At 38.2% G+C, this 20,932-nt stretch overlaps 1 protein-coding gene across 5 annotated transcripts in view; it reads right to left on the bottom strand.

The window, feature by feature from the left end:
- ANKS1B (ankyrin repeat and sterile alpha motif domain containing 1B) overlaps positions 1-20,932 on the bottom strand; it is a 1,156,394-nt gene that overhangs the window by 585,998 nt on the left and 549,464 nt on the right. The gene's annotated exons all lie outside the window — the stretch shown is intronic.

The raw sequence follows: 20,932 nt of genomic DNA, 5'->3' as shown, positions 1-20,932 counted from the left end.
TCCTTACATGATTACTCTGGTAGGGAAGAAAACACCAATAATCAGGCAATGGCACCCCACTCCAGTACTCTTGCCTGGAAAATCCCATGGATGGAGAAGCCTGGTGGGCTGCAGTCCATGGGGTCGCTAAGAGCTGGACACGACTGAGCGACTTCGCTTTCACTTTTCACTTTCATGCATTGGAGAAGGAAATGGCAACCCACTCCAGTGTTCTTGCCTGGAGAATCCCAGGGATGGGGGAGCCTGGTGGGCTGCCATCTCTGGGGTCGCACAGAGTCGGACACGACTGAAGTAACTTAGCAGCAGCAGCAGCAGTCTCCATCTTTGTGTATACTGGGTTTAATCTTAAAAAGCTGTTGGGATCAGCCAAAGTGGCATCGGTCATTTTTGATATGTGAAATATTTATAGTTTAGCCATCAATTGTAATTTGCTCATCTCTAAATTTACTAAAAAGTCATCTTGAATCTTTAGCAATGGATTCGTACTTTGACACTCTCTTGAATTAATAAAAAAGATGAATTACTTATTTGACATTTTGTGCTGATATTAATTTAAATAAAATTAAAGTGTTTTCCTGGCTTCCCAGGTAGTGCTAGTGGTACAGAACTGACCTGCTAATGAAGGAGACATAAGGGATGAGAGTTTGATCCGTGGATTGGGAGGATGCCCCAGAGGAGGGCGCGGCAACTTACTGCAGCATCCTCGCCTGAGAATCTCATGGACATAGAAGCCTGGTGGGCTATAGTCCATGGGGTCACAAAGAGTCAGACACAACTGAAGTGACTTGGCATGCATGCATGCGTGCAAACTGTTTCCTAATTCTTTGACTCAGATAGCAAGGGCTATCATTAAATTGATGGCAAAAACTCTGGATGATGCAACTAACAGTCTAAGTACTGTTTACCTAAGAGGATGATGCTTTCTAGCAATAGGATGAAGGCTTGTGGGAATCTTAGATATGAAAGAAGTAGTTCCTTGCAGTTACAAGGGCAGAGAAAAAATATTTCTAGAGAGAAAGAGAAGGAATACACGAGGTTCAGACTCTCTCAATTCTTAGAAATACGGACACAACAAGGAATTCTTATATAATCAAAATTCTTCTTAGAAAGCTAAGTGATATTCTACAGCTAAAATCAGAAGTCAAAGCTCTGTCTCAGGGGATTCTCTCTAGATGCAACCATACTCAAGAAAGATTGACAAATCAAGGGAAGTATCCTGGAATCAAAGTAGTAGATTCCTGGAGTAGGAAGGGATCTTAAATATCACTAGTCCATCTCTCTGTTTAAGATCTGAATCAATGGGCAACTTCCTTGGCACACAATATTCAGATTCCAATACTGAGAACTCATTTTTCCCTAAAGCAGTGAATGCCTTTCATCCCTTGTTGAGTTCAAAAATCTATTTCTTTTGAACTTCTATTTCCATAACAGAAGTTGAACCACATTTTGAGGGACTTCTTTTTACTTTCATGTAACATTTTGCCTATACACAAGCATTTGCTGTAGCCATAATTTATATATATTTAGGTCTATAATTTAGATTTTCAGAGGGCATGGTGGGAGCCAAGGCAGGAAGATAAACAGACTTTAGTTATGTGCTCCAATATAGAATTTTCATGGGCTTCCCTGCAATGTGGAAGACTTGGGTTCGACCCCTGAGTTGGGAAGATGCCCTGGAGAAGGAACTGGCAACACACTCAAGTATTCTTGCTGGGAAATCCCACAGACAGAGGAACCTGGTGGGCTAGAGCCCACGGGGTCTCAAAAAGTCAGACATGACTGAGGGACTAACACACATAAAAGTTTCTTAAGTTCTTCGCCAACATGTGGAGCTGTTGCCAGTAGTTCTTTGATTTTCATCCTGCTACTGTCTCTTAGGTACTGCTCCATCAACAACCTCACGGCACATAACCAGCTTATTTCAGAGCTGAGACGAGAGAATCCCTGTCTCTCAGTCATTGGTTCAGTACTCTTTCTTACAGAATAATCCCTAGACTCATAGTTCAAACAGCTCAGCCTCAACTAAACCATGTTCTCTATCAACATAGTCCATCTTCTGCTGGCAGTTCATCAAATGACTGAATGAACAAATCAATGATTCTGGCTTATTTAAAACCATATGTGACATAGAGGTGACTATAATTGTTTTTATATTAACTTTTTAAAAACAGATTTAAGTATTATAATTCTATGGAATAGTATAGAGAATAAGAATCAAAACAGTCACCATACAATTTTATAAATTTGTTTCAGATTATTAAGACATACTAAATTACAGATATATTTGAAGCTCTCTGTACGTCGTTCTTCAATCTACTGATATTTCCACTTCTCCATCCCTAATTTTTTGGTTTATCATTTTCTATGGGCTGGATTGGTGACGAGTTTTACAATGAGCTTTATTTTTCTTTATGAGGCAAATACTGTAAAATAATATTTTATTTTACTGAGTAGGTGCTACACAGTAGTTTATCCTAAAATTTCCATTTATGCACAAGTTTTGCTTCTAGGTTCTCTTTCCATGTCATCATCACTTTGTCTATTTTTGTATCAATTCCACAACATCTTAATTAATAATACAGTTTGGGCATCTGGCAAGGCAATCTTCCCATACTTTTCAAAACCACTTTGACTTATTTTGGTTCTGTGTTCTTTTTCATTAATTTTAGTATATGCTTTTCATGCCTCATGAAAAACTCTGCTGAAATATCACAGTGGCTTTAGATTTTAAATTGGGAGATAAATGCCATCTCTATGAGACTGAGCTGGGACATTTTGAATATGGTCTATTGCTTCATTTAATCACAACATTAGTATCTTTCAAAAATGTTTTGCAGTTTTTTCCACAACGGTCTTACATATCTTTTAATAGATTTACACCTAGGTAATTTATACACTTGTTGCTATTGTGAAGGAAGAATCTCATATTATATGTGAGATATATGTCTATAACATGTTACATGTATGATCAGATCAGATCAGATCAGTCACTCAGTCGTGTCCGACTCTTTGCGACTCCATGAATCGCAGCACACCAGGCCTCCCTGTCCAACACCAACTCCCAGAGTTCACTGAGACTCATGTCCATCGAGTCAGTGATGCCATCCAGCCATCTCATCCTCTGTTGTCCCCTTCTCCTCCTGCCTCCAATGCCTCCCAGCATCAGAGTCTTTTCCAATGAGTCAACTCTTCCCATGAGGTGGCCAAAGTACTGGAGTTTCAGCTTTAGCATCATTCCTTCCAAAGAACACCCAGGGCTGATCTCCTTCAGAATGGACTGGTTGGATCTCCTTGCAGTCCAAGGGACTCTCAAGAGTCTTCCAAGGAGGGTTCAAAATGCATCAATTCATGTATACCTGTGATGGATTCATTTTGATATTTGGCAAAACTAAAAACAATTATGTAAACTTTAAAAATAAAATAAAAGAAAAAAAAAATGTCTTCTCCAATATGCAATCTAGTTCAAAAGCATCAATTCTTCCAAGGAGCTCAGCCTTCTTTTAATCCAACTGCAGTCATCCATATGATGTGATTTTGGAGCCCAAAAAAAAACCATCTGACACTGACTAGTTTCGGACTATTTGTTGGCAAAGTGATGGGACTCTGATGCCATGATCTTTGTTTTCTAATGTTGGTTTAAGCCAACTTTTTCCTTTTTTTTTATTTTTCTAATTTTATTTTATTTTAATTTCATAATTGCAGTCACAAATATCAAAATGAATGTTAATTTGGAACCCCAAAAAAATAAAGTCCCGACACTGTTTCCTCCCCTCCTCCCCATCTATTTCCTCTGGGTGATGGGACTGGATGCCCCAAGATCTTCATTTTCTGAATGTTGAGCTTTAAGCCAACTTTTTCACTCTCCACTTTCACTTTCATCAAGAGGCTTTTTAGTTCCTCTTCACTTTCTATATAAGGTGGTGTCATCTGCATATCTGAGGTTATTGATATTTCTCCTGGCAAACTTGATTCCAGCTTGTGTTTCTTCCAGTCTAGCGTTTCTCATGATGTACTCTGCATATAAGTTAAATAAGCAGGGTGACAATATACAGCCTTGACATACTCCTTTTCCTATTTGGAACCAGTCTGTTGTTCCATGTCCAGTTCTAACTGTTGCTTCCTGACCTGCATACAAATTTCTTAAGAGGCAGGTCAGGTGGTCTGATATTCCCATCTCTTTCAGAATTTCCCACAGTTTATTGTGATCCACACAGTCAAAGGCTTTGGCATAGTCAATAAAGCAGAAATAGACGTTTTTCTGGAACTCTCTTGCTTTTTCAACGATCCAGCAGATGATGGCAATTTGATCTCTGGTTCCTCTGCCTTTTCTAAAACCAGCTTGAACACCAGGAAGTTCACGGTTCACATATTGCTGAAGCCTGGCTTGGAGAATTTTGAGCATTATTTACTAGCATGTGAGATGAGTGCAATTGTGCGGTAGTTTGAGCATTCTTTGGCATTGCCTTTCTTTGGGATTGGAATGAAAACTGACCTTTTCCAGTACTTTGGCCACTGCTGAGTTTTCCACATTTGCTGGCATACTGAGTGCAGCACTTTCACAGCATCATCTTTCATGTATGATATATATATATATATATAACATGTACCATACATATAGGAGATTACTATTGTGTTTTTTATATCAATCTGATACCTAGCAACATTGCTAAACTCCATAATAGTTTGTAGCTCCTTTTGGATATTCTATGGATGTAACATTATAGATCACATGTAATGTCAGTTTGTATCTTCCTTTACAATTATTATGCCCCTTATTTCTTCTTATCTTATTGCATTGGCCAGGACCCTAGTATATTTGAATACAAGCAGTGATATATATTTGCTTTATGTTTCATATAGATAACTTTTATCAGTTAAAAGATATTGTCTTCCAAACATATCTTGTTAATGGTTTATTTGTTAATCTTATGAGTGTGGAGTTTTATCAAATGCATCATAACCACCTACTGGGATAATTATATATGTTTTTTTCCTTTACCCTGTTGACATTAATAGTTTTCCACATGTTAAAACATTCTTGTATTTTTGTGATAACAACTGGCTAATTTTTATAACCCTATAAATTCTGATATTATCAGCTAAAATTTTTTCTTGGGACAGGATTTTCAAGGTAGAAAACACAAAGCAAGAGTTTTGTCATTAGGGATCCAGTGGTCCATCTTTATGTGTGTGCATACACATACATATATAAATATGCACATACATTTACATAAAGCATATATCTACTCACATAAACAATATGTACATACATATTTACACATACACATATAAGGAAGGATATAGATAAAGGTACTTATACTTGTCCATTTTATTCAGGACAATCACTAAATTTTTCATTGTTACTAACACTATTCTCATAATCATTTATAATAACCATATATTATTATCAATGTAATCATGAGAAAAACAATAAAGTGAGGCTCCACATCACTTTGGATTGCCATTTCCTTCACCAGGGGGTCTTTCCAACCCAGGAATTGAACCCTGGTCTCCAGCATTGCAGGCAGACACTTTACCATCTGAGCCACCAGGGAAGCCAAGGAAGATATATAAGTCTAAGCAATTTTATGAGCAATATTCACTTGGCTAAACACCATAGTGTCCTCTTAGTAACATTGTTTAAAATCTCTAGAGCTCATTTTCTCTTATAATCAAGAGTTTAGAGTGAAGAGGTAATGGAGGGGTGAAAAATCTTACTATAAATGGTATTTGAAAGTTCCTTGTGTGGCTCCACATGGTGTTGCTAGGGAACATAGATTCTTCGTATTTGAAAACCTAGAAAACCAAGGTTCTTATTGTTTTTGGCCATGATCTAGGTCAAGAGTCTGATTTAAGATAGTCTAGAGATGACTTAGCTTCAAAGTATTTGAATATTTATGTTTTATGATCTATCTTCACTAAAGAAATAATTACAGGCGTTCTCATGTTTTGAAATGGGAGACTATATATCATTCATTATTTTTCATTTTTTAGAAGCTACATAACTTTGAAATATCAGAATAGTAGGTAAGGGTATTGTGATTGTTAATATGTGTCAGTTTGATGGGACCACAGGTGGTCAAATATGTTTGGTTGAACTTTATTCTGGGTGTGTCTGTGAGGGTATTTTTGGATGAGATCAACATTTAAATTGGCAGACTGAGTAAAGCAGATTGCCCTCTCTAATGTGTGTGCGCTTCATCCAATCAACTGAAAGCCTAAATAGCAAAAAAGGACTGACCCTCCCTTAGGTAGGGAGAATTTCTCCAGCCTAAATACTTTCAGACTGGGACATCAGCTCTTTTCCTGCCTTCAGAATTTAAATAAAACATCACCTCTTTCTGGTTCTCAAGCCTGCCTCCTTTTTTATGGAAACTATGCTTATCATCTCTCCTAGTTCTCAGATCTTCAAACTTAGACTAGAACTAAGCCATCCATTCTCCAAGTCTACAAGTCTCTAGCTTGCCCACTCACTCTGCAGATCTTGGTACTTGTCCACCTCCACAATCACATGGGCCAATTGCTTATAATAAATCATTTTTCATGTCTTTCTCTATCTCTATATCCTAGTAGCTCTGTTTTTCTGGTGAAACTGACTAATAAAAGCATAAACTCTGTAGCCAGATTACCTCAGCTTGAATCACAGCTCTGTCACTTACTGCTTATATGATTCTCAGCAAGTTATTAAAATCTCAGCATCTTGTTTTCCCCATATTTAAAAAAAGAAAAGTAATATCACTTACCTAAATGGGGCTTTGTGAGAATTAAACAAGTAATTACATTTAAGACACTTAGAAGAATGCCTGACCTATAACAAGTGTTCATTAAACAGTATCTATTAATCATGATGTAGTTATGGTGGTGGTTGTCACTTTTTTTTATTATAGAATGTATTTTCACATAGCAGTATTATTATGCTTTTATTACTTCTTAAGCAAACATAACTTACTCTTGCCGATGTTAATCTATAGCTAGATAGCCCAGTGAAGAATTTACACCCTCCTACTCAACGTGACTTTCTAGAAGTCCAGGGCTTCCCAGGTGGTGCTGGTGGTAAAGAATCCACCTGCCAGTGCGGGAGATGCAAGAGATGCGGGTTCGATCTCTGGGTCAAGGAGAGGAGCCTCTGGAGTAGGAAATGGCCACCCGTTCTAGTATTCCTGCCTGGAAAATTCCATGGACAGAGGAGCCTGGCAGGCTACAGTCCAGGGGGCTGCAGAGAGCTGTACACGACTGAGTGACTGAGCACACATAGAAAACATTTCCAGGAAGACTAGAAGCAAATGTAGACTCTGTAGGTAAGTGAGGGCCTCCATGGAGTTACAGAGAAGGGAAACCAATCTAAATGAGGCCACTGGATATACCTGATAAATGTGTTTTATAAAAAAGGGGGCAAATATATGAAGGTATAAAGTATATTTTCCTCAACTTCATAAAAATTGATGAGTGCAGAAAGAGATTGTTGTTACATCCAGGTATCAGTTTAGAAGTAAATGCCACCAGAATTTAGAACTGGAAGTGAAGAGAATTCTGTATGCGAATTGAAATCACCAGGGGGAACCTAGGTAGATGGAACATAATTACTCAAACTGTAAAGTGCTCAGGGTGTTGTATTAATAATCTGCCTATATTTTTTAAAAGTGCAAGGCATTTTTGAATGGTCAATATGGTCACAAGCCTTTCATTAAATTTAATAATCGAAAGTATTTTTTAAAGTACATACAATGTATAAGTCATAACCATACCAAAAATAAGTGCAAGCCGAGAAGGAAAGAGGAATCTAGTTCTTCCTATTATTATATTTTTTCATCTTTTTATAGTGTTGAAGAGGCTTATACTCAAGTAGAATGACAGAAATGAGTGATTCCCTCTTGACGGGTACAGATTTTGGAGCATTATTTTTTCCTCAAAGCAAACTACACTATTCCACTCCACATCATAAGAGAAAATGAAGATATGATAATGAGTTTTATTAGAGAGCATAGTTGAAGCATTTGGTGGAATTTTAGGAATGGATCTTTAAAATGACATCGAAATACATCTTAGGAGTGATCTCTATAGTTTTTTAAGCTGAAGGCTATTTGGGTTAAATGAGTCATTTCTTGAATCATTAGGACTGCCTTTCTGTTATGGAGGCACCCTTTTGCATCAAAGGCTATCTCTTAGGGCCCGCAACTAGGAGTCTTGATTTGAAATGATGTCAGAAATGTAGGCAAATCAACAAAATACACTGGATACATCTATGGACTTTTACAGGCAGTGGACAACGTTGTTCTTTCCATTTAATAATATGAGAGTGCCCATTCTTACTACCTGCTGTCCGTGAATGGTGAATAGAAAACAAAAAGCCCTATATGGCACCTAAATAGAAAGTGATGAAATAAATCTTTGCTTGTTTCAAACTGTCACTTTCAAGATCAATCTTTTCTGAGTAATGGTTTCATGACTTTTCATGAAGTGCTATTCCAAAATGACTGCTGCTGCTGCTAAGTCGCTTCAGTCGTGTCCGACTCTGTGCGACCCCATAGATGGCAGCCCACCAGACCCCGCTGTCCCTGGGATTCTCCAGGCAAGAACACTGGAGTGGGTTGCCATTTCCTTCTCCAATGCATGAAAGTGAAAAGTGAAAATGAAGTCACTCAGTCATGTCTGACTCTTTGCGACCCCATGGACTGCAGCCCACCAGGCTCCTCCGACCATGGGATTTTCCAGGCAAGAGTACTGAAGTGGGGTGCCATTGCCTGCTCCACCAAAACGACTACATGGATCATATTTATATGCTTTTAACTTTCACCTTTTTCCAGTGGTCATGTATGGATGTGAGAGTTGGACTATAAAGAAAGCTAAGCACAGAAGAATTGGTGCTTTTGAACTGTGGTGTTGGAAAAGACTTTTGAAATTCCCTTGGACTGCAAAGAGATCCAACCAGTCCATCTTAAAGATCAGTCCTGGTGTTCATTGGAAGTACTGATGTTGAAGCTGAAACTCCAATACTTTGGCCACCTGATGTGAAGAGCTGACTCATTTGAAAAGACCCTGATGCTGGGAAAGATTGAAGGCAGGAGGAGAAGGGGATGACAGAGGATGAGATGGTTGGATGGCATCACCGACTCAATGGACATGAGTTTGGGTGGACTCCGGGAGTTGGTGATGGACAGGGAGGCCTAGCGTGCTGCGGTTCATGGGGTCACAAAAAGTCGGACATGACTGAGTGACTGAACTGAACTGAACTGAACTTTCACCTGCAAGTGGACGTTGTCTAGTTACAGAGAGTGGGGACTACTCTCTAGCTGTGGTGTGTGGGCTTCTCACTGCAGTGGTCTCTCTTGCTGTGGAGCACAGGCTTTAGGCATACCAGCTCAGTAGTTGCAGCTTGTGGAATCTAGCGTGCAAGCTCAGTATTTGAGGCACATGGGCTCAGGTGCTCTGTAGCATGTGGACCAGGGATTGAACCTGTGTCCCCTGCATTGTCAGGCAGACTCCTACCCTTTGTACCACGCAGGAAGTCTGGCCTTCCCACCTTTTATTAACAGTGAGTGAACTAATTCATTACACAATAGGCAGATAAATACAGATTAACCTAATGAATGAATGGAGAGGTAAACATTTTTTTATCACAGATGAGTCAAGGGAAAGTGCATTTATGAACCTCCATAAGACTGTTGTCAGCATTCATTTAATTGGACAGCCCTATAACACTGATTTAGAATCTCAACCTACCCATAAGGAATAAACTGTGAAATTTTGGCAAGGTATTCTCATCTACTTTTATCTCGTCATGTCTTGCTATTTCTTGTTGTGAGTATCCTAGGATTAGGGCATATCAAATAATTCACAGAGCCCTGAAAGTACCCAACCTTCACTGTATTTACATTTGCCTTCCCTTCTGCTTGGGTTGCTCTTCCTTTATCTGCCTTTAAGATTATACTTAACCTGTGAGATTCAACTCAGGTGTCAGATCACCTACATAGCCTCTATTAATTTCTGGACAGAGTTAATCAACTCCTTGACCCTTACCTATTTCTGTGATAGCAAGTATCACTGTACTGTGATTAGTTTTTTTTTTTTTTTTTTTAACCTCTGCTAGGCAGGAGCTTAAATGAGAAACACATACCCCAATAAGTAATCAATTTTTATGTTACATTCATGTAGCCATATTCCTTCAACTGCCAAGGGTTTTGATTTCTTGCAACTCTACTCCTTTAACTATCATAGATTCCTGACATTATGTCTTCCTAATTCCAACATGGGCTCAAATCCAGCACTGAACTGAATGTTTCTCATGTTTGAGGTGTGTTGAGTAGAGCCATTTCTTGTTCTCATGTTTTGTATAAACATGCTATGTATTTTATTGTTAACCTTTAATGAATGACACTCACCTTATTTGTCACACTTGGTCTAAATAAGTTATTTCATTATGTCTGTCAGAGCTAACACTTAGGGCTAGTTATTAAAACTGGGGAAGTAAATTTTCGTTATAACATGAGTGACCTGAAATGAGGAGAAAGGGCACTCTGAAGAAAGTGAACTACTGACTGTATCTAGAAAAGTAGAAATCAAAGTATAGGTAAGAAGTGGGAATGAAGGCTTAAAAGATAGATTGCAAAAAGAGTGAAATTTCAAGTGATTTAGATCCTTATCTTGCCTCTCACTTCTTGAATAGATGCTTTATTTTCCATCTGTGCACTTCATTTTCCTCATTTGTTAAGTTAGGGAACTGTACTTAAGTATACCATCAGCATGACTTTTGCAATGTGCAGGCACAAGGATATTAGTATTTGATTAATTAAAAATTAAATTAGTGCTTTTAACTTTATATCACCACTACAAAAGATCTTAAGCAATAATATTAATATAATCACAGATCTAATGAGCTGTATCGGAGAAGGCAATGGCACCCCACTCCAGTACTCTTGCCTGGAAAATCCCATGGATGGAGGAGCCTGGTGGGCTGCAGTCCATGGGGTTGTGACGAGTCGGAACGACTGAGTGACTTCAATTTCACTTTTCACCTTCATGCACTGGAGAAAGAAATGGCAACCCACTCCAGTGTTCTTGCCTGGAGAATCCCAGGGACAAGGGAGTCTGGTGGGCTGCTGTCCATGGGGTCACACAGAGTTGGACACAACTGAAGCGATTTAGCAGCAGCAGCAGCAACAATGAGCTGTATATTTTTGCATGCACATTAAATGCATGAACAATAATGTTTTTTAAAAAATCCATCCATAAACATCTAGAATAAGAATAGCTAATATTTATTTAAGGGTTATTGTGTGCCCAGATATTCTAGCTCTATATTTGCATTAACTCATATAATCCTAACAATATACATTTTAATTCTGGTTTTACAGATGCGAAGTTGTGGCACAGAGAGGTTAATAACTTGCCCAAAGTCATACAGCTTGAAACTGGCAGAATCAGGATTCAAACCCAGGCAGTTTGTAGCCACATTTGGGAAACAATGGACAGGAAGATGTCTACAGTCCATTCTAGCACTATGCCTCTCTGACTTTACTTTTCTCTGGAGCACACTCTTCTGAGTTCCTAAGAATGTACTTAACAAATCTACTTAGTTTAATAATTTCCTCTCAAAGAGAGTCTAAGTTAGACTGCATGTGATTTTTAGCCTTTTCACTTTCGTCTCCTCACAGTTACATGAAATTGCTCATTTAGTCAGTTATCCACAAATGCTAATGTCTAATTTTATTGCATTTTCAGAAAATGCTTTATCTGACATTTCCACAAGAAATACTCATTTGTTACTATGAAGAGGCTGTATAAAGTTACCTCTTTCCAAAGGAATCAGTATGTCTTTGAAATTTAATAATTTACTGAGTACCATATGCTGTTTTGTTTAGTTGTTAAGTCATGTCTGACTCTTTTGCAACCCCATGAACTGTAGCCCATCAGATTCCTCTGCCCATGGGATTTCCCAAGCAAGAATACTGGACTGGATTGCCTGTTTCCTTCTCCAGGGGATCTTCCTGACCAAGAGATCAAACCGACATCTCCTGCATAGAAGGTGTATTCTTTACCACCGAGCCACTTGGGAGCCCAAGTACCATTTAGGTATTCTCAGAAGAAATAGCATGCATAGAAATTCAGAGATGGCAGGAGCTTAGATATTATCCTGTCCTAATACCAAGCAGTGACTTCTTCTTTTCTGCTTCCTTGAACACTGGACTTTCAGCTTTTGGTTTCTGGTCTCCTATATGGAGAACCTACTACCTTCACCACTGGTTCTTTTGTTCGTTAGTAAGTACACCTCATCCCCTTTATGAAATCAGATGTGTGTGTGTGTGTCTGTGCACGCTACTCATACGTACATGATACTCATTGATTATTCTGTGGTTTTTCAAGCAAAATAGAAGTTTATTTTCTTTTTGGAAAAGTTATATATACTTATAGAATATATAACATTCATTTTTAGTAAAGTTAATATATTTTCATACTAGAAGATAGTTTAGAAAAATCTGAAAGCAGATATAAATCAGATATAATCCCAGGAACCAGCCCTTTTGCTAATATTTTGATATTCTTTTCTTTTAATATGAGTATTATGCATGTGCTAGTATTTTGCATGTATCTGTTTTAAACTAATTTGGGATTATTTATATTCTCATATTTTTTCATGTATAGTAAGGCTCCTCCTCTACCACATACACTTAAATCAGTTTTCAATAATGTTTTTGAGAAACAGACATAAAAACAGTAAGGGCTTCCATGTCTAGACAAGAGACCAAATTTGACCTTCTGCCTGAAATAAGAAAACAAAGACAGAATATAAGAAATGATGGTTTGTAAGGCACTGGACATGAGGAGTTGAGAGACAGAAATTTTGAGAGACAGCAAACAGAGAGTCCTGTGACTGCCCAGACTATAGCCATGAGGGAGTTTCCAAGCTGTGTTCCAGGAACAGGGAACTCAGAGTGGTGGACTCCCAGTGCTGGTGACAGTATGGAAAGATCGAGGTGACTAGAGTTGTCAGTTGACAGAGCATATAAAGGAGAGAGGTATATAGAGATAAAACTTCAAAAAAGGACTCCCCCAAATAATCAGTATGATCAGATCAGGCAAATGAAGAAATGACTCGACCTTGGCAAAAGAACCACTTGAAAGAATTATTGGTACGAGTGCCCAGTGCCAATTCAGGCCCAGTAATTGTGCCTGTTACCATCAGCCAGATAAGAATTAAGTAGAGCACACAGAAGAATCTTGCTTAGAGGAAACCAGAATTGAAAGAGACACGTGTACCCCAATGTTCATCACAGCACTGTTTATAATAGCCAGGACATGGAAGCAACCTAGATGTCCATCAGCAGATGAATGGATAAGAAAGCTGTGGTACATATACACAATGGAGTATTACTCAGCCATTAAAAAAGAATACATTTGAATCAGTTCTAATGAGGTGGATGAAACTGGAGCCTATTATACAGAGTGATGTAAGCCAGAAAGAAAAACACCAATACAGTATACTAACTCATATATATGGAATTTAGAAAGATGGTAACAATAACCCTGTATACGAGACAGCAAAAGAGACACTGATGTATAGAACAGTCTTTTGGACTCTGTGGGAGAGGGAGAGGTTGGGTTGATTTGGGAGAATGGCATTGAAATATGTATAATATCATACATGAAACGAGTCGCCAGTCCAGGTTCAATGCACGATACTGGATGCTTGGGGCTGGTGCACTGGGATGACCCAGAGGGATGGTATGGGGAGGGAGGAGGGAGGAGGGTTCAGGATGGGGAACACATGTATACCTGTGGCAGATTCACTTTGATATATGGCAAAACCAATACACTATTGTAAAGTTAAAATAAAATTAAAAAAAAAAGAATTTATTCCCAAATCTAAACTTAATGCATTAAATATACTATGTACTCAACCTATAATTGATAGGTAACCTATAATTGATAGGTAACCTGTGATTGAGGTAAGACAGCTTCAAACGAGTCATGTTTTCTTGAGGGGACTATACGTATGTAGAAATTCTAGAGCTAATGGTTTAGTCTCCAGAATATATAAATAACTATTGCAACTCAACAACAAAAAAGACAAACGATGCAATTTAAAAATGGGCAGAGAAATTTAACAGATATTTCTCCAAATAAATCATGCAAATAGCCAATAAACACATGAAAATATGCTCAACATCCTTAGTCACTGGGGAAATGAAGATCAAAACCACAGTGATATATCACTTTATTCCTGCTAGGATGACTGTAATAATTACTTTCAAAACCCTGGAAAATAAAGAGTATTGGCAAGTATGTGGAGAAATTGGAAACTTCCTACATGGATGGTGGGAAAATAAAATGGTATACTTGCTGTGGAAAACAGCTTGGCCATATCTCTAAAAACAGAATTATCATATGACCCAGAAGTTCCAGTCTTAACTTTATACCAAAAAAAAATTGTAAAAACATGCAAATCATAAACTAGCCCAAATTCAGAAACAACCCAAGTGCCTACCAACTGATAACTGAATAAATTAAAATGATATACCCATTTGATGGAATATTATATAACTATAAAAAGGAAGTATTGATACATGCTACAGTGTGGATGAACTTTGAAAACATTATGTAAATGAAAGAAGCTAGACCCAAAGGGCCACATATTGGATAATCCCATTTTAATGAAATGTCCAGAATAGGAAAATTCATGAATACTGAACACAGATTAGTAATTGCCAGAGACTGGGGGAAGGAGGAAATGAGATGTGACTGCTTAATGAGCATGTGATTTCCTTTTTGGCACAATGAAAATATTCTTAAATTATAAAGTGATGATGTTTGTATAGCATTTCAAGTGTACTAAATGCCAATAAATCACAAACTTTAAAAAAAAAAAAAAGAATCTTGCTTAGTAGTAAGAAATAATTAACCTAAGATTAGTACTGCTGTGTTCTTCCCTAACACAAGAAAAAAGTAAGACCCCCAACAGATCAAACAGTTCTGAAGTAATTTAATTGCATTCCAAAAAAAAACCTGAAGAATATTTATAGGAATAGAAAAATACCCAGCATCAAATAAAGTAAAATTCATAATATCTGGCATCTGAACCAAAATTGCCAGGTGTGTAAACAAGAAGGAAATACTACCCAATAAGGAGGTAAATTAATCAAACTGATTCAGAACTGATATATGTTATAATTAGCACACACGGAGATAAAAACATTACAACATACATTAAAATTATATTCTACATGTTTAAAACAGTGAAGTAGAGGCTGGGAAAACAGAAAAGACATAATTCAAATTTCTAGAGATAAAGTCTGAGATAAAAAAATACATTGGACAGGATAATGGGAAAATTAGACATTATAGAAGAAAATATCAGTAAACTTGAAGATATAGCAACTGAAATTACTCAAAGTAAAACAGAACAGAAAAAAAATTTGACGAAAAAGTGGTTGAAAACTTTTCCAAATTTGGTGAAAGCTATTCTTTTTTTTTTTCATTTAATATTTTGCTGCCAAAATTTGTCTTGGTTCCTATATATCATGTGAAAATGTGGTTCCAGAGGCTATAAAATAGTATTTTCTCCTGGAATATTAAAGAAGTATTAAAATACCATCAGTATTTTATGATCATTTAGTTCTTTAATTATGCTTGAGAATTTTTATTTCAATTTTTTTCTCACAAAGAATGCTGTAATTAACCTTTCCTCCACAAGTGCTTGGAGAAGGCAATGGCACCCCACTCCAGTACTCTTGCCTGGAAAATCCCATGGTCGGAGGATCCTGGTGGGCAGTCCATGGGGTCGAGAAGAGTTGGACACGAGTGAAGCGACTTAGCAGCAGCAGCAGCCACAAATACTGATTTGCATCTGATCCTTGAGATATATTTCCTGAAGTGGATTTACTAGGTAAATAATTTGCATATATTTTAGGTTTTTAGTATATAATTTTGAGGTATTTTTCAGAAAGATTATGTAGTGTATATATATAATATGGACATGGCTTCCCTGATGGCTCAGTGGATAAAGAATCTGCCTGCCAATGCCAGATATGTGGGTTTAATTCTTGGGCTGGGAAGAGCCCCTGGAGAAGGAAATGGCAACCTACTCCAGTATTCTTGCCTGGGAAATCCCAAGGAAGGAGGACCCTGACAAGCTACAGACCACTGGGTCATGAAAGAGTCCACACGACTTAGGGACTAAACAACAACAAAGCATAGATACAGAATATTTTACCACATTCTATCCAGTGGGTTAGTCACTAAGGTGTGTCTGACTCTTGGACCCCATGGACTGTAACCTGCCAGGTTCCTCTGTCCATGGAATTTTCCAGGCAAGAATCGAACAGAAATCGAATTCCAAAATAGGAATTGAACCTGGGTCTCCTACATTGCAGGCAGATTCTTTACCAACTGAGCTACAAGTAGACGTCATTATAAAAGAAAAAAGGGATTATTGAAAAAAAGGGAGAGAAATTAGTTACTTTTATAGGTGAAAAAAAGCAGCCATTTAAAATCTGCATTTGTTGCTTAAATATTTTTCACATTCATTGTAAATGCTAGTTCATATCTTCAGGCCTCTTTTCTATTAGGTGTAAGTATTTTTCTTAGGTAAATTTATATCAAATTATATGTTGATATAACTTCAAGAGAGTATCCTCTTTAAAATACATTTACATTTATCACTGTCTATAAGTCTTAAACCTGCTTGCTGCTGCTGCTGCTGAGTCACTTCAGTCATGTCCCACTCTGCATGACCCCATAGACGGCAGTCCACCAGGATCCCCTGTCCCTGGGATTCTCCAGGCAAGAACACTGGAATGGGTTGCTATTTCCTTCTCCAATGCATGAAAGTGAAAAGTGAAAGTGAAGTCTCTCAGTTGTGTCCAACACAGCGACCCCATAGACAGCAGTCCACCAGGCTCCCCTGTCCCTGGGATTTTCCAGGCAGCACTGGAGTGGGTCGCCATTGCCTTCTCCTAAACCTGCTTATTTCTCCCTTAAACTGATTTTGGCTTTTCGGTTATATAATACAAACAGTTAAGAATCAAGGTACTTAGTCCTTTCATTTACAAGAGAATTCTATATCTATAATACCTTTCCCCTCAGCTTACTTTAATCTAACAAATCTCTCTTACACCTCATAAGTCTATGCAGGTCAGGAAGCAACAGTTAGAACTGGACATGGAACAACAGACTGGTTCCAAATAGGAAAAGGAGTATGTCAAGGCTGTATAGTGTCACCCTGCTTATTTAACTTATATGCAGAGTACATCATGAGAAACCCTGGGCTGGAAGAAGCACAGGCTGGAATCATGATTGCCAGGAGAAATATCAATAACCTCAGATATGCAGATGACACCACCCTTATGGCAGAAAGTGAAGAGGAACACAAAAGCCTCTTGATGAAAGTGAAGAGGAGAGTGAAAAAGTTGGCTTAAAACTCAACATTCAGAAAACTAAGATTATGGCATCTGGTCCCACCACTTCATGGCAAATAGATGGGGAAACAGTATCAGACTTTATTTTTTGGGCTCCAAAATCACATCATATGGTGACTGTAGCCATGAAATTAAAAGACGCTTACTCCTTGGAAGGAAAGTTATGACCAACCTAGATAGCATATTAAAAAGCAGAGACATTACTTTACCAACAAAGGTCTGTCTAGTCAAGGCTATGGTTTTTCCTGTGGTCACGTATGGATGTGAGAGTTGGACTGTGAAGAAAGCTGAGCACTGAAGAATTGATGCTTTTGAACTGTGGTGTTGGAGAAGACTCTTGAGAGTCCTTGGACTGCAAGGAGATCCAACCAGTCCATTCTAAAGTAGACCAGTCCTGGGTGTTCATTGGAAGGACTGATATTGAAGCTGAAACTCTAATACTTTGGCCACTTCATGCGAAGAGTTGACTCATTGGAAAAGACTCTGATGCTGGGAGGGATTGGGGGCAGGAGGAGAAGGGGACAACAGAGGATGAGATGGCTGGATGGCATCACCGACTCGATGGACATGAGTTTGGGTGAACTCTGGGAGTTGGTGATGGACAGGGAGCCTGGCGTGCTGCAATTCATGGGGTCGCAAAGAGTCAGACAGGACTGAGGGACTGAACTGAACTGAAGATTCAATCCAACGGCTAATGACAAGGGGAAAACCCACTGTATGACATAATGGAAGAAAATTTTCCTTCACCAGAAGTGGTGTCAGTTACACTTGAACCTATTTTAGGAAGAGTTAATGCTTTATTTAAAAATACATGAATTGGAGATCTAATTAAATACTGCCAAGTTTACTCAATATGCATATCCAGCACATAATGGTTATGGAGAGATTCCTGGCCTGAGTGCCCTCCTCTGCAGAACTCTATTTCTTTCCAAACTATAATAATGAGAATCAAACTCATCAGGATTCATTCTAGCTCTGAAATTCTATAATTTGGGGTTGTTTTCTAAATCAAAGTTAGCATTTTCTTCCAAAGAATCATTTTCTGAGGTTGTCTGTATCTGTTTTAGAAACCGTGAGGGAGGGGTTAATTTTTAATGGCTGCAGACCTGCTACAGATGTTAAAGGTACACTGCCTGTACTGCTAGCTGGGCTTAAAATCTTGAGCAAATAAATGCACATGTAGAAGCTTCCAAAATTTATGTAGTGAATCTATTTGGTCTTTCTTGCTTCAAGAAACTAATAGAATGTGATGTCTCCTTTGAAGTCAGTGGCAGCTCTGAACTCAGTTAAAGAATGTGCCAGCTTACTACTAATAGAAAAATTGAGTCAATTTTTATCCCCTCAGTGAAAAATTAATCAAACAAGCCTATTTTTAAACAGCAGGTAAACCATTTAATAGTTAGGGTTTAGATTATGCGTATAGTTTGGGAAAAATGTTAAAATGTATGACATCAGATTTCAAATACATTATTTTAATGCATTTGAATGGGGTTATTGAAACAATGTATTGATGGACCTAGTGGATATTGCTGGGGGAAAAGAAGTTTGTAATCACGTAACTTTATTCCAAATAATAAAATTGTCATTTTACTTGTATAAGTTTTATAATTATAATTAAATTATAAATATGTATATGCTTATCTTTGTGTGTGTTTGTGATAATAATGGCTTATGTTTTAAGATGTGAAATGGTTTTTTAACACGTTCATGGTTTCCTGGTTTGACTCTGAAACCTCTGGATTCACTTAACTTCCTGAAGAAAGAGACAGCACTATAATATGAAAGTAGATATTACTGGAAAAAGTCAACTAGTAGCAGTAAATGTCAAAATTCACCTTAAAATGGCATCTCTAATTATAAATTGACACTAGCAAAGCATTGGCAGTTTCCATGATATTATATGAATTCACAAGCTCTTGCAGCTGCCAGCCAAATCTCCAGTTTCTCTCCTACATTTGCTTTCCTTTATGACATTTGATCAGTCAACAGTAGGAACGCTGGTGTTCTTCTAAGCCACCCTACAGTTTAAAATCCTGACTACTTCATGTTTTCCTGAAAGTGGGGCGGGGAGAGCAGCAATTCTTTCAGAATGAGATCTGTACTTATCAATCACAGCAGCAGCAGCTGGAAACTGGTCTTTGCAGAGGTGAAGCTGGTGCATTTGCTGGAAAGGGAAAAGCTGTTTCTGATTAAAATGGAGGCAAAATAATTCAGGCAGCTGGTGAGGCTTCTGAAAATGGGGAAGATTGGATTTCCAGGGTTTAAGCAATAAAGCAGAGAGAATTTAAGTTTATGAAAAGCAGAGAGGAGAACAGCTTCAGGTGAGTTTTAAAATGGAAACTGGGGAGCTCTTATACTGAGAAAAATCATACAGGTTGAGTCATAGTTGCAGAGTGAAGGGGTGAAAAGCCTGACTCTGAAAGCCACGTTGATAGAGAAAGGTGATAAAGATAAAACCTCAGCCCCCAGCACAGCCTCAGAAGCCTACCTGGATGAGTAATACCTCTGGTACCACTAGGTAGATCCCCCTTCTGTTGACTTCCTTGGGCTACTTGTACCTTCTCTGAATCTCTCATGTGAAATCCCTCAACTTAGAGTCCTCTACAGTTATGTCACTCAAAGTGCAGTTTGAGGACCAACAGCATATACAAACTCAGAACTACTGAAGCAGAATGCCATTTTCCCCAGGATCTGCAGGTGATTTACATGCTTGGTAAAGTTTGAGAAGAACCACTCTACAACATATAGTGTGCTATCTGAAAGAGGTGCCTTGACTACTGCACATAAAGATGGCATGGAGATTATATTAATAAGTATCCACCATTGATTCATTCTCTCAGTAGACGGTCATTAAGCACCACGAGGATTCCCCAGGCCCTATTCTTAAGGAGTTAGCATTTCATCACCATTTATTGAACAATATTCTGTGCTCTGCATTGTGTGCAGTGCTAGGATTACAAAGATAAATAAGACATTGTCCCTGACCTCAATGAGGTTTTAGACATAATTGGAAATGGTTAATGCAAAATAAGTGTTATTTAATGATAAAAATAGATACCTGGCACTGGAGTTATAGCAAGAACAGTGGGTGTGTGTGAGGAAGATGGCAATCAAGTTTTATGCAAATGAAAGGCTTTTGTAAAAAAGATGAGCTTGAGCTGAATCTTGGAAAAAAATAAGATCTTTTTTCTTTTTTCCATGTGGACCCCGGGGCATTGAAGGCATGAAGATGAAGGAAAGGGTATACAAGATAGAGGGAAAAAACATTAACCAAGGTTTAAGGGAAAGAAATGGGTGGGCTTCCCAGGTGGCGCCAGTGGTAAAGAATCCACCTGCCAACGTGGGAGACATAAGAAATGAGGGTTCAATCCCTGGGTTGGAAAGATCTCCTGGAGGAGGGCATGGCACCCACTCCAGTATTCTTGCCTGGAGAATCCCATGGACAGAGGAGCCTGGTGGGCTATGGTCCATATGGTTGCAATGAGTCAGATACGACTGAAGCTACTTAGCATGCATGCATA

This window comes from Bos mutus, chromosome 5 (assembly GCF_027580195.1).
Source record: "Bos mutus isolate GX-2022 chromosome 5, NWIPB_WYAK_1.1, whole genome shotgun sequence".
NCBI lineage: Eukaryota > Metazoa > Chordata > Mammalia > Artiodactyla > Bovidae > Bos > Bos mutus.
Note: the sequence above shows the minus strand (reverse complement) of the source record. Positions and strands in the feature narration are given on the sequence as shown.